This window comes from Pseudorca crassidens, chromosome X, assembly GCF_039906515.1.
Source record: "Pseudorca crassidens isolate mPseCra1 chromosome X, mPseCra1.hap1, whole genome shotgun sequence".
NCBI classification, from domain to species: Eukaryota; Metazoa; Chordata; class Mammalia; order Artiodactyla; family Delphinidae; genus Pseudorca; species Pseudorca crassidens.
In genome coordinates, this window is record NC_090317.1 from 40,373,000 (window position 1) to 40,385,123 (window position 12,124).

The following is a 12,124-nucleotide window of genomic DNA, read 5'->3' on the forward strand; positions in this document are numbered from 1 at the left end:
GCCAAATCTACTGTATATGAATCTGGGAACCAAGGAGTGAAAATCAGATTGGCTCACGTAAAAATGAGTCTGATTCCTTTATGATGTTTGAGTGCTGAGGACTTTTAGGACTCAGCCTTCCCTCTTCCCCTCCACCCCACAGCTGGGTAAGCTGACACGAAATCCCAGGTAATCTCTTCTTGGAAGCCAGCAGGAGGTTCAAGCCATGCAAGCCCCTACCTCTGCACCAGAACACTCACCCTGGCCCCACCCCTAACCGAAACAAAAACCTGAAATCAGTCTCCTTTCCCACTCTTTCAAGCAGTTTTCAGAGCAGTCTGGGAAGGCTTCCCTGCTCTTCCCTGAAAACCTTATTATGTAAAGAATAAACCTTGTCCTACCGTCTTAGTATGTGTTATGTTTGGTGTCAGCACTCTTGACATCTGAAGCAAATTTTAGCTGGGAGGATGGGGTCCATCCTTTCTTTCTGGAGTGTCTACAACAGTTCTTCTCACCATCATTCCCTGTAGCACACTTGCAGAATGTGTGCTTCCCATCCCTGAAACTTTAGGGTCTGCCGTATTCAGTGTTCTGGATCTCAAGACAGACTGTTTCTGGTAAGGCATACAGGTTGGATTCTACTGAACTTGAAGCTACAGCGACCATCTGGTCACTTCAGTCTCCTCGTGGCAGTGGATCAGCAGGCAAATAAAGCAGATTTCTATATTGGAGGGGGCAAGTTGACCCTGATTACCATGAAGAGATATGAGTTGTTCCTACATAATGGGGACAGGGAGGAGTATGTCTGAACCGAGAGGATTCATCAGGAATTGTTTTGGTGCTTGCCCAGTAACAACAGGAAATGGAATCAGTATAAAAGAGCTAATGACTCCTTCATAATCTTAAGAATGGTTTACGCTTGAGATCTTGGCTAAGTAGGGCTGAATGCAACAAAAAGTCTTGGACTGTTGACTCAGAAATCATTCTAGGAAGCCTGCCTTTTCACGTCTATCATGCTTATCTTGGTTCTTTAAAAGAAGTCTCTCTCTTTCTTTATTCATTCTTTGAAGCGTTGAAGTGAATATGTTACTGAACCAAACTTGGGTCTGCTCACGCAACGTGCAGCAAAGCTAATCTGACAGCCAGTTGTGGTTAAGGAACGTACAGCATTTTCTGCAAGGTGCCAAGCAAGGAGTGTGGGCAACTTATGCTCAAAAGTCCCAAACTCCCAAATGGCTTTCAGGGAAGGATTTTTAAAGGCAGGGTGAGGGAGAGGGTAGTGATGATATCCTACATGATATCCTTGTCATTAGTTTGTGATGAGGTAACAGGGTGGTATTTGGGGAATTAACATCATCAATATTCTGATTTCAACCTGTCTGGGATCTACTCGCTTGTGCTCAGCACACAGTTAACTTCTTCCACCTGGTGGAGGGTTTAGTATCTGCAAAGCAATTCAAGGATATGGCTCAGATTATTATCTATAGCCCTTGAGAAGGAACTATGGGTCCATGACTTTGTCATATGGCCAAACTATTATTATTGTGTCTTGCTTGACTGTTTTCCTTTTTTTCTGCATTTTCTCAATTCTCTGATTAAATTTGCTCTTTGGAACTCAGAGAAGGCTTAGGAGGCTATAGCTTTTCTACAAACAAGAGGTGGTGTGGGGGTTGGTAGGGTGTCTGTAACCACAGGGTCCTGTTCCTTTGAAATTTGGCAGCAGTTCATTAAATACTTTACAGCTCCTGTTGTTAACACTTCTGCAACTTTCTGTTCTGTCTGCATCCATTTCGACTTTGCCTTTTTTCTAAGTAGCTTTAATAATGTTAAAATGCCCAAATTCTTTTTTCTTTCTCCTCTGGTAGGTTTTTTACTATTGCTGACATATTAACTATACAGTTTTTAATGACTCTGCCCCTATTGGCACCAGCCATCTCCAGGTGGAAATCAGGGAACAATTCACCCTGTGCAGCAGAGTGCCTCTATATGGGGACACTTCAGTTTTGCTGGCACTGGTAAAATTAAAAGGACCAGATATGCATGGGCTTAAAGGGTAATTGGGGACTCCAAAGTCCTGGAAGGAAAGGGAGGAAGGTCTCAAACTCTAGAAGCTGGGTCTTGAAACTTCATTGAATCCCAGGCATGTCAATCCTCGCCTTTCAGCCAATGAGTTTAGAGCTCCCTACGGGGGGGGGGGGGAGATGGGGGGGAAGCAGTTCTCTGTTGACCCTTCGAAGTTGTGGCTCCCGTCAACTGCCTATCAGATTCTTTCCCGCCTTGTCCAATGGCCTCCCAGGCACAGTTATGGTTGGCTGCTCCTCGGGCCCCTCCCCCCACCCTTCCTGTCACGAGGCCTCCACAGGCCACCATCACAGACTGTTTCGTTGTCTGCCGCCATCTTGTCTGCTTTCCACCACCCCGCCCCTCTCCCCCGCCCCCTCCCAACAGGCTCTGCTGCCGGCAGCGACACTTAGCCCATCAGCAGCCATTTCTGCCAACTAGGTCTAGCAGCTGGATCACTTCTCTGGTTGAGGCACTGACTGGTGCATCTTTCCTGCCATCTCTGCCACAGAAAAGCAAGGCTCAGCCACAGGTGGTCAGAACAGAGCAGGCAGTGGGATGGGCAACATCCCTGTATCAGTCCCAGGACGAGTTGTGCTTGCAGAACGGCACGTCAGGGGCCGTGGGGTCGCCACCGCTAGGGACTTACAGGTGGTGGTGCGAGCCCTTTGGGAAGAGCAAGGTGGGCAGGAGGTCGCCCAGCCCATAGTCGAGGAGTACTGGGATGTACAGCTGGTAGAAGGGGAGGAAGAGGCAGAAGAGGAGGAGGAAGTGGAGGAGGCAGAGGAGGCTAAAGAGGAGGAAGTGGAGGAGGCTGAAGAGGAGGAAGTGGAGGAGGCTGAAGAGGAAGAAGTGGAGGAGGCAGAGGAGGCTAAAGAGGAGGAAGTGGACGAGGCGGAGGAGGCTGAAGAGGAGGAAGCGGAGGAGGCTGAAGAGGTGGAAGTGGAGGAGGCGGAAGAGGCTAAAGAGGAGGAAGTGGAGGAGGCTGAAGAGGAGGAAGTGGAGGAGGCAGAGGAGGCTAAAGAGGAGGAAGTGGACGAGGCGGAGGAGGCTGAAGAGGAGGAAGCGGAGGAGGCGGAGGAGGCTGAAGAGGTGGAAGTGGAGGAGGCTGAAGAGGAGGAAGTGGAGGAGGCAGAGGAGGCTAAAGAGGAGGAAGTGGACGAGGCGGAGGAGGCTGAAGAGGAGGAAGCGGAGGAGGCTGAAGAGGTGGAAGTGGAGGAGGCGGAGGAGGATGAAGAGGAGGAAGTGGAGGAGGCAGAGGAGGCTAAAGAGGACGAGGAGAAGAACGAAGAGGTGAAGGAGGGAGACAGAGACAAGGAAGAGGACGAGAACTATGTGGACAAAGAGGAGGAGGAGGACGGTGAGGAGGGCGCAGAAGTGGTCGCGGGTATCTGTGAGTTCCCCACTGCGCGGGTTCGGTCCCTTCTAGACCCCGTATTCATTATAACGTCCGAGTCCTGGCCCGGCCGCACGCCGCCCACGCGGTGGTCACGCGCTGCTCTTGGGAGCCCAGGGAGGCGGGAGAGAGAGGGGACCAGATGCTGGAAGGCGAGTGCGAGGCAGAGGGCGACCCATCTGGGAGCCGTGGGAACCTGCAGAGGGGGCGGCATCCCAGCAGTCATAGGAACCAGCGGCGGCGGCAGTGGAGGCCGAGTTCTGGTTGGGCGAGGTCCTGGCTGATAACTCCGAGTCCTAGGAGGCTGGGGCCTGTGGACCTGACGACAGGGCCGAAGCTGGCGAGGGGCGGCCCAGGCCTCAGGCCCTTGCAGCCCCTGCTGGGGCATCGGCCTCAAAGGCAGGCCGCGCTCAGCGCTGGCCTCTGGCGGTTAGGCAGTGGATCAAAGCTCTCAAAAACCTTCAGGCACGATATGCACAAGTAGAAGCCCAATTCTCTAAAGACCTTTAGGATCTTGAGAAAAAGTATGCTGCCTTCTACCACCCGAGGGGCAAACATATGGCATACCTCACTTTTGGCTGACGGGCTTCTAAAAACGTAAAGATTCTCAGTAGGATGACCTGAGAAAATGATGAAACGGCACAGGGGCACTTTTCAGTGGTTGAGGAATCAATGAGCTTCGCCGTAGAATTTGTCTTTAAATCGGGTGAACGTTTTCCAGTGACGTTCTGGCAGAAACATACAAAAAAGCTCTCAGGATCAGATGATTTCGATCCCTTCTCCAAAGGGCCAGAAGTAATCAGCAGCACAGTGTGTGAGATCTACTGGAAAGAGGGGGAAAATGTTGTGAAAACTGTCAAGCAGCAGAAGTGTGAGGGCCATGGAAGTGTTGTATCAACCAGTAGGAGCATGGCCAGCTATTCTTTTCATTTCTTTCTTTATTTTCTGACGTATTTCTCTTCTCCAGATCCTCCCGAGGGCAGAGAACTAGATTCTGCTGCTGATTTTATACCGGGAAATGTTATCCACCACCTTGTGATGCCAAAGTCCGTATCATTCGACACTAAAGAAGAGAGTGAACATCAGTATGGAAACGCTGATGAAGAGAAAGAGGATGGAAATGAGAAAGCAGAAGAAGGACCCAAGCTGGATATGGTCTCAGCAGAGGGCAGCTCTGGAGAATACAGGTATTATTGAATAGTGCAAGCATTCCTGACATATACCTGTTACTAACAGCTTTATGTTTTGTTTTGTTTACATCCTTAATCTACTTTTTATCTTTTTAACATCTTTATTGGAGTATAATTGCCTTACAGTGGTGTGTTAGTTTCTGCTTTATAACAAAGTGAATCAGCTCTAGTATACCTATATCCCCATTTCTCTTCCCTCTTGCATCTCCCTCCCACACTCCCTATCCCACCACTCTAGGTGGTCACAGAGGTCCGAGCTGATCTCCCTGTGCTATGCAGCTGCTTCCCACTAGCTATCTATCATGTTTTTAATAATTTTTGTAAAGTAAATAAGAAAAAATTGATGAAATTTAGTTTTGGAAAAACAGTTTAATGTTAATAATGTACTTGTATTCTAGATGGTATAGAAGGCAGTGTGTTCTGAAATGTATTTCATTTACAGGCGCAAGTCCTTTGTCCTGTAGCTTTAAGACTACTACAGATGGGAAATTTATCAGACCTGGAAATAGAGACCTATATTTTTTTAGAGGTCTAAAATATAGAGACCTATATTTTTAGAGAGTGGCCACGAGGAGAAGCAGCTAAAGCGACCAAGCTGTGCACTAGCTGTACCTTCATCACCTGCCCACAGAAATGGAGTCTCTTGGAATAACAATGCCTTTGAGAAGGTGACTCCTTACAAAGTAGTAAAAAGTCAAGGATTTCAAATAAGACTGCATTTCATGAGTATTTCACAAATATTACTTCAATTTAGATTTTTTATTCAAAAGAAAAGAAAATTAGCCATAGTAAGGTTATTGGCTATCTGATTGGTAATTCAGTCTTAGTTTCTCTTTCCTCTACCCATTCATCTTTTCCTTTCTCTCTCTCATCTCTCTCTCTCTCACAGTATCACACTCTTTCTTTCTCCCTTTCTTAATTTTTACACCTGCGGATGTTTGATAACAGCCTCTTTCTCATTTTACAGATACGGAAACCAGAGGTCTGGGAATATAAGGGATTTATGATTTGTGTAAGGAGCATAGGCTCTTAAGGTGGAAAGACATTTAAATCAGAGTGGCCTTTCAAGAACAAAAGCTAGCATTTATAGTGGTGGGCAAGAGAGAGATGAGGTTGGTGTGATGAAATGATGTGCACCATGACAACCAAGGGTCTGGGTTACATGAAGAAAACGTTTTGTTTTCTCCTTGGAGAGCCAACAGATGTTCATAGTATTGACTCCTAGTTAGAAAGTCCCTGGTGCATGTTATTGGTGTTCAATTGTTAATTGACTCTTCTCCCACCCTACAGTTGGAAGGCATAAAAAGAAGTGGACAGCGAAAGAAAAGAAGAATTTGTTCTTCACAGATATTCTAGTTTTCATTAGCCCACAATACAAATGTTGTTTCAAAGTTCAACATCCCAAAATGATATTAACTGACATCTGACTTTATTCTTACCTTTGACAGATAAATTTGACAGTATTGTTCACATTGAAAATAAAAGCTTGTTTGACATGGATAAGCTGCAGAGTTGGGATTTTTTTACCTAAATAATACTGACTCCAGTGTATCTTGGTTCTATTTATTTCGGCCCACCTTACTGTCATTGAAAGGGATTTGTTTCAACTATTTGGTAAGCCTGTTTGACATCCCTTTATAGCAGCCTCAAATAAATTGAAATATTAGATTATAAACAAGTTGTGTGGCAATAGAGATGGTGGCCCAGCCTCTAGTGTATGTTACTGAAAGAAACTGATGGATGACCTAGCTTGCCTGGAGACCAGATGGTGCTAGTGGCCTGCCATGGAGCAGCAGCATCAGCGTCTGCTGGGAAAGTGTTTGAAATGCAAATTCTCAGACCCTGCTCCAGACCTGCTGAATTGGATATTCTGAAGGTAGGCTGCTAGCCATCAGGTTTTTACAAGTCCTCCAAGTGCTACTGAAGCACACTAAAGTTTCAGAACTGCTGCTTTAGAGCAATGGGGGAAACGTTTAACTACACCCACAGAAGGACCAGCCTTAATTCACTGACTTGGTACTATTGCAGGTAAACTGAACAGGATGGTAAGATCTGGACTGAGGAAGACACTAGAATTCTCAGGGGCCTGAGACACAAAGGCCTCCGGGAGGGATGTGTTAGTTTCCTAGGGTTACCGTAACAAATTACCACAAAGCAGGTGGCTTAAAACAACCAAAATTTATTCTCTCACCGTTCTGGAGGCCAGAAGTCTGAGGTCAAGGTGTCGGCAGGGTTGGTTCCTTCTGGAGGCTCGGAGGAAGGATCTGTTCCATGCCTCTCTCCTAGTTGCTGGTGGTTGCTGTCAATCCTTGGCCTCATTTGGCTTGTATATGCACGATTCCACTCTCTTTCTTCATCTTTACATAGTGTTTTCCCCTGTGTCTCTGTTTCTGTGTTCTTTCTCTTCTTATAAGGACACCAGTCATATTGGATTAAGGGCCCACCCTAATCCAGTATGACCTCATCTGATCTTTATTACACCTGCAAATACCCTCTTTCCAAATAAGGTCACATTTACAGGTTGCGGGGGTCAAGACCTCAACATGTCTTTTGCGGGGACACAATTCAGCTTATAACAAGGGGCAAAGATTCAGTAGTGGAAGGGACGAATTGGTAAAGGAGAAACCTAGTTCCAAAACGATAAAAGCATTATGATACCATGCACATATGAAGTTTAAAGACATGCAAAATTACTAGGTTGTTTATAGATACATCTATTTGCAGTAAAAGGCATACATAGGAGTAATGCATACATATGTAGTATGCAGAAAGGTGTGTATGAGACCAATAAATTTATTTAAGACAGTGGTTAAATCTATGGAAAAAGACGGAGAATTCAGTTGGGGAGAGGTACACTGGGTTTCAATTTTATTTGTAAGCTTATGTTTCTTAAGACGGCTGATGGTTGCATGGGTGTCGCATTTTCAGACCTTTGTCGAGGTCTGAAATATGTTCTAATTTAAAGAAAATTAAAAGAGGAAATGGGCCTAGTATCTGGAACCTCTTTAAGGGAAAAATGTGAAGTGGTACTTGAGCAGAACAGAGGATCAGAGAAGGGGAGGACCAGGGGTTTGAGGGTAGAAGGCCTTATTTCTACATTCAGTTAAGGCTGCTTGAGAGCTTGCTAGTTAGCATCAATACCGCTTTCTGTTTTCTATGCTAGTTTCTCACGTATGGAGAGTAGATTAACATTATTTATTTATGCGTGTATCTCCCCAGCTCCCTAAAGTGTGAGCTTCTGACTTGTTCGGAACGTAAAGGCTTTTATTGATTTCTCTCTCCTAAAGCACTGTGTTTTCTTCTTCGTAGATGCTTGATAAAGGTCTGTTAAAGTGAAGTGAGTGTAAGGTATCCACAACACTTTCCCCTGTCACTGGTGTTGACATTTAAAATGCATTATCATGTAGTAACACAGAGTATTCCTCATGGCTAGAACAACAACAACAAAAGGCACAAGGCCTTTTGTCACCATTGTTTAATGAAAGAACAGTCCAAGTAGAAATTTATCCATGTAGGGTCCCTGGAAAGTCCTCAAATTGGTTTGGTTCCTTATGGTTCATGCCATGCCAGCAGGGAGTGTGTGTGTGTATTTCTGTGTTAATATAGTTAGCGTATTAACTATAGTTAATAGTGAATATTAAAGGCCTTTACCTGGGCTGAAGAATTTTCGGAGGCTCACTTTATTTATTTATTATTATTTTTTGGCCACGTCGTGTGGCATGCAGGGTATTAGATCCCCGAACACGGTTGGAACCCGTGTCCCCTGCATTGGGAGCAGAGTGTTAACCACTGGACTGCCAGGGAAGTCCCGGGAGGTTCACTTTAGACAAACGCATGCACACCTCTTTTTGAGATAAGCCTGTTTTGGTGCATGCTCGGAGTCCATGTCCCTGGCCCTTACCGAGCTCCAGTTACCTAGGGCCCTGAATTTACTCCCCAGGTGGCCCCATGTCCCAAGCCCCAAGAGACATGTGTGTTCCTCTTCACTGCGTCTGTGCTTCTGAGGGCTGAGTGGCACTGTCAGTGTTATACTCTCAGGGCTGAGAGGTATCTACGAGGTGAAGGCTGCGTATCCAGGTAACAGGACAAGTGGGCTACGTTATCCACATGGATGCACCTGAAGCCTCTCATGTTGAGGGAGGAAGCTCAGGCTTGCTGCTCTGAGGGTTTGCTGTAGCTCTAACATATCAGGCTTCTCTGAGTCTCTGACAGACGGTCCCTAAATCAATCAGGGACAAATCCTGCATTTCCTGCTTCTCTGGGTGTTTGTGGGTTTTCCTGTATCCTCATGTATAAAATATGTTTTCAGTGAGTCCTTCTGCCTTGAAAACTTTGTGCTTCTTCTAGGAAAAGATCTGTCTTGTCCCTCTCTGCCTCGTCCAGGAAAGCTTAGGGTATTCTGATATTTTCCTTGGTTATGGCCCCATCTTCTGAAAGGATTTGATCCAAAAACTCTCCTTTTATTCCACTACCTGAGAGGTGACCATTGGGAGAAAAACAGAGGGGTAGGGTGGGTGCTGGAGTTGGAAACAGTGTTCTGTCCCAGTTAGGGATATGCTAATGACACTAAAGTTAGTGATGAAGAATCACTTTTACTCTAAGCCGCCTAGTTTCAGATGCTTATAACTCCAAGGAATACAAATGAGAACACGTTTACAAGTCTAACAGGGCAGGATTCTCAGACAATGGTGTTTTGTGCAATGTGGTATTATCCAGTCCCGTGAATCACATCATATAGTAGGATCGGCTTTGAGGCATAAAATGTACATTTCTTAGAAGTCTGAGCAATGAATTATGTGTGTTTATAGATAAGGAATTGATTTCATCCCCAAATCTATGAAGAAAATGAGTTTAAAACGTTTCGAAGAGGTACCTAAAAGTTGACTCTTCCCTCTCTCTCCCTGTCTTTCTCTTTCTCTCATCCAGTTATTTACTCTGCTGCCTTTCTCTCCGTTTTCCTGCCTTATTTTAGACCTCATCACTTCCTGACAAATTATGAACTCTTTCATGTATACAGAAGATAATACAGCATATATGTAAGGTATATCATAATAATATAGAAACCTGTGTACCCAGCACCAAGCTTGTGAACTAGAACACGGCTAATGCCTTGGAAGTCCACCTGTGCCCTTCCAGATTCCTCCCCTCATTCCTTCCCAGAGGTAACCACGATCCTGAACTTTGTTAATAATTCACTTTTTTATACATTCACTGCAGAGGAATGTTCCTTTAAATAATGTTATTTCTTGTCCATTTTGGACTTTATGTAGATCTAATTATACTAGATGTATTACTTGTCTTGCTCTTTCTCTACCTCCCCAGTTTTGTGTTTGTGATCTTTATCCATGTTGATGTGTGCAACTGTAGTAATCACTTTTCATTGCTGTATACTTATCCACCCTATGAAAATTCCACAGTGTATCTCTTTCCTGTTGATGGACATGTGGCTTGTTTCCAGGTTTATGCTTTTGCAAATTATTTTGCAATGAACTTTCTCATTATATCCCCGTATGCCCACATACAAGAGTTTCTCTACTTTCTCAGTTGAGGGCAATTTTACGCACTACCCCTCCGCCCCAACCAGGGAGACATTTGATAACCTCTGGAAACCTTTTGGTTGTCGTAACTGAGGGTGTGCTACTGGCATATAGTGGGTGGAGGACAAGGATACTGCTAAACATCCTACAATGCACAGGACAGTTCTCTACAACCCAGAATTATCTTTTCCAAAATGTCAACAGTTGAGAAACCCTGATCTACAGTATAGGCCTAAACATGAAATTCCTGGGTCGTAGGGTCTGCCCACATTCAACCTTACTAGGTAACACCAATTATCTTTCAAAACGGTTGTACTAGTTCATATTCCCCACAGCAGAGGATGAGATTTCTATTTGTTCCACATTCTTGCCAACTCTTAGTATCATTACCTTCATTACTTCTTGCCTGAACTTTGCGCTAGTCTCCTAACCTTCTCCTACCTCCATATTTTTCCCCACAGATACATGCTTCATGTACTTGCTAAGTCAACCTTCCTGAAACCCAACTCTGGCCATGCCAAATTCCTGTAAGAAAATTTTGATGACTCTACTGCATACACAATAAACTTGGCATTTAAGACGCACACAAAAGGGCCCACTAGCTCTGTAGACCTAGTAATACCAACTTATTAGGTGGTATTCAAATAAGCCCTGCCCTTTCTCTGCTCTCTGCAGCATGTCTGTTGTTGAAGACTTACCCTTTCTTAAGTCTCTTCTACATTCATTTCTATGTCCATTAATTCAGCCAGTTATTAATTCTTTTTAATTTACTGAGTATTTGTCTCTCTCTGTCTCACTTAGTTCCCTTAACATAATACCCTCCAAGTCCATCCATGTTGCTGCCAATGGCAAAATTCCTTTTTTATGGCTGATTAGTATTCTATATATACATCACATCTTCTTTCTCCGTTCATCTGTTGATGGACACAGATTGCTTCCATACACTGGCAACTGTAAATGACACAGCTATGAACATTGGGGTGCATGCATCTTTTTGAATTCGTGTTTTTGTTTTCTACAGATAGATGCCCAGGAGTGGAATTGTTGGGTCGTATGGTAGTTCTAACAACTACAAACTAAAACTATTTTTAGTTTCCTGAGAAATATCCATACTGTTTTCCACAGTGGCTGCAACTCTTTACACTCCTGCGAATCTGTGTGGGATGGTTCCCTTTTCTACACATCCTCGCCAAAATTTGTTACGTGTGTCCTTTTGTGAGGTGATGTCTCATTGTGATTTTGATTTGCATTTCCCTGATGATTAGTGATGTTGAACATGTTTGCATGTGTCTATTGGCCATTTGCATTTCCCCAGAGACTGCAGTGGAGACTTCATTCTTAAGGCTACAAGAAGCCATCAAGGGGCTCTAATTTGGGAAGTAATTTGTGTTTTAGACATGTCACTCTGAAAGCAATGTGAAGAAAGGATCAGAGAGGAGCAAGAATGGAGTGCTCATTAAAGCAGTGATTTATGTGAGAGATGCTGAAGTCCTAGACTAAGGTAGGGGTATTGGAAACACATGAAGAAGTGTATAGAACTGAAAGTCAACAGTTGATTGGCTATGGGTGATAACTGGATGTGGAGATACAGAAGTTGTTATAAGCGTAGATGAATAAGCGGTGCTTGATGTATTGACAACTTAATATGCCTGAGTGTGAGCAGGAAAAGAGGAGAAACCCCAGAGAATTCCCTGGCGGTCCAGTTGTTAGGACTCTGTGCTTTCATTGCCAGGGGTGTGGGTTCAATCCCTGATCAGGGAACTAAGATCCCACCAGCCACGCGCCGTGGCTTGGAAAAAAAAAAAAAAGTTGAGAATTGTTCCCACCTCTTCTTTTGCCCCAGGAATAGCTTATGTAGAATGACTATTGAACTTCCTTCTGTGTCCACATAGGATGGAGGAACAAGGACCTATTAGCGTCCTGTTGCTGCTATAAAACACAAGCACAAATTCAGTGGTTTA

At 44.6% G+C, this 12,124-nt stretch overlaps 1 long non-coding RNA gene across 1 annotated transcript; it reads left to right on the plus strand.

Annotated features, from left to right (window-relative positions):
- Positions 1-2,728: 2,728 nt before the first annotated feature.
- Positions 2,729-6,117, plus strand: LOC137216798 (uncharacterized). Its single transcript, XR_010939860.1, has 5 exons — positions 2,729-2,811; positions 2,866-2,892; positions 3,319-3,400; positions 4,404-4,623; positions 5,917-6,117. It is a non-coding gene; the product is annotated as an uncharacterized lncRNA (long non-coding RNA).
- The last annotated feature ends 6,007 nt before the right edge of the window (positions 6,118-12,124 follow it).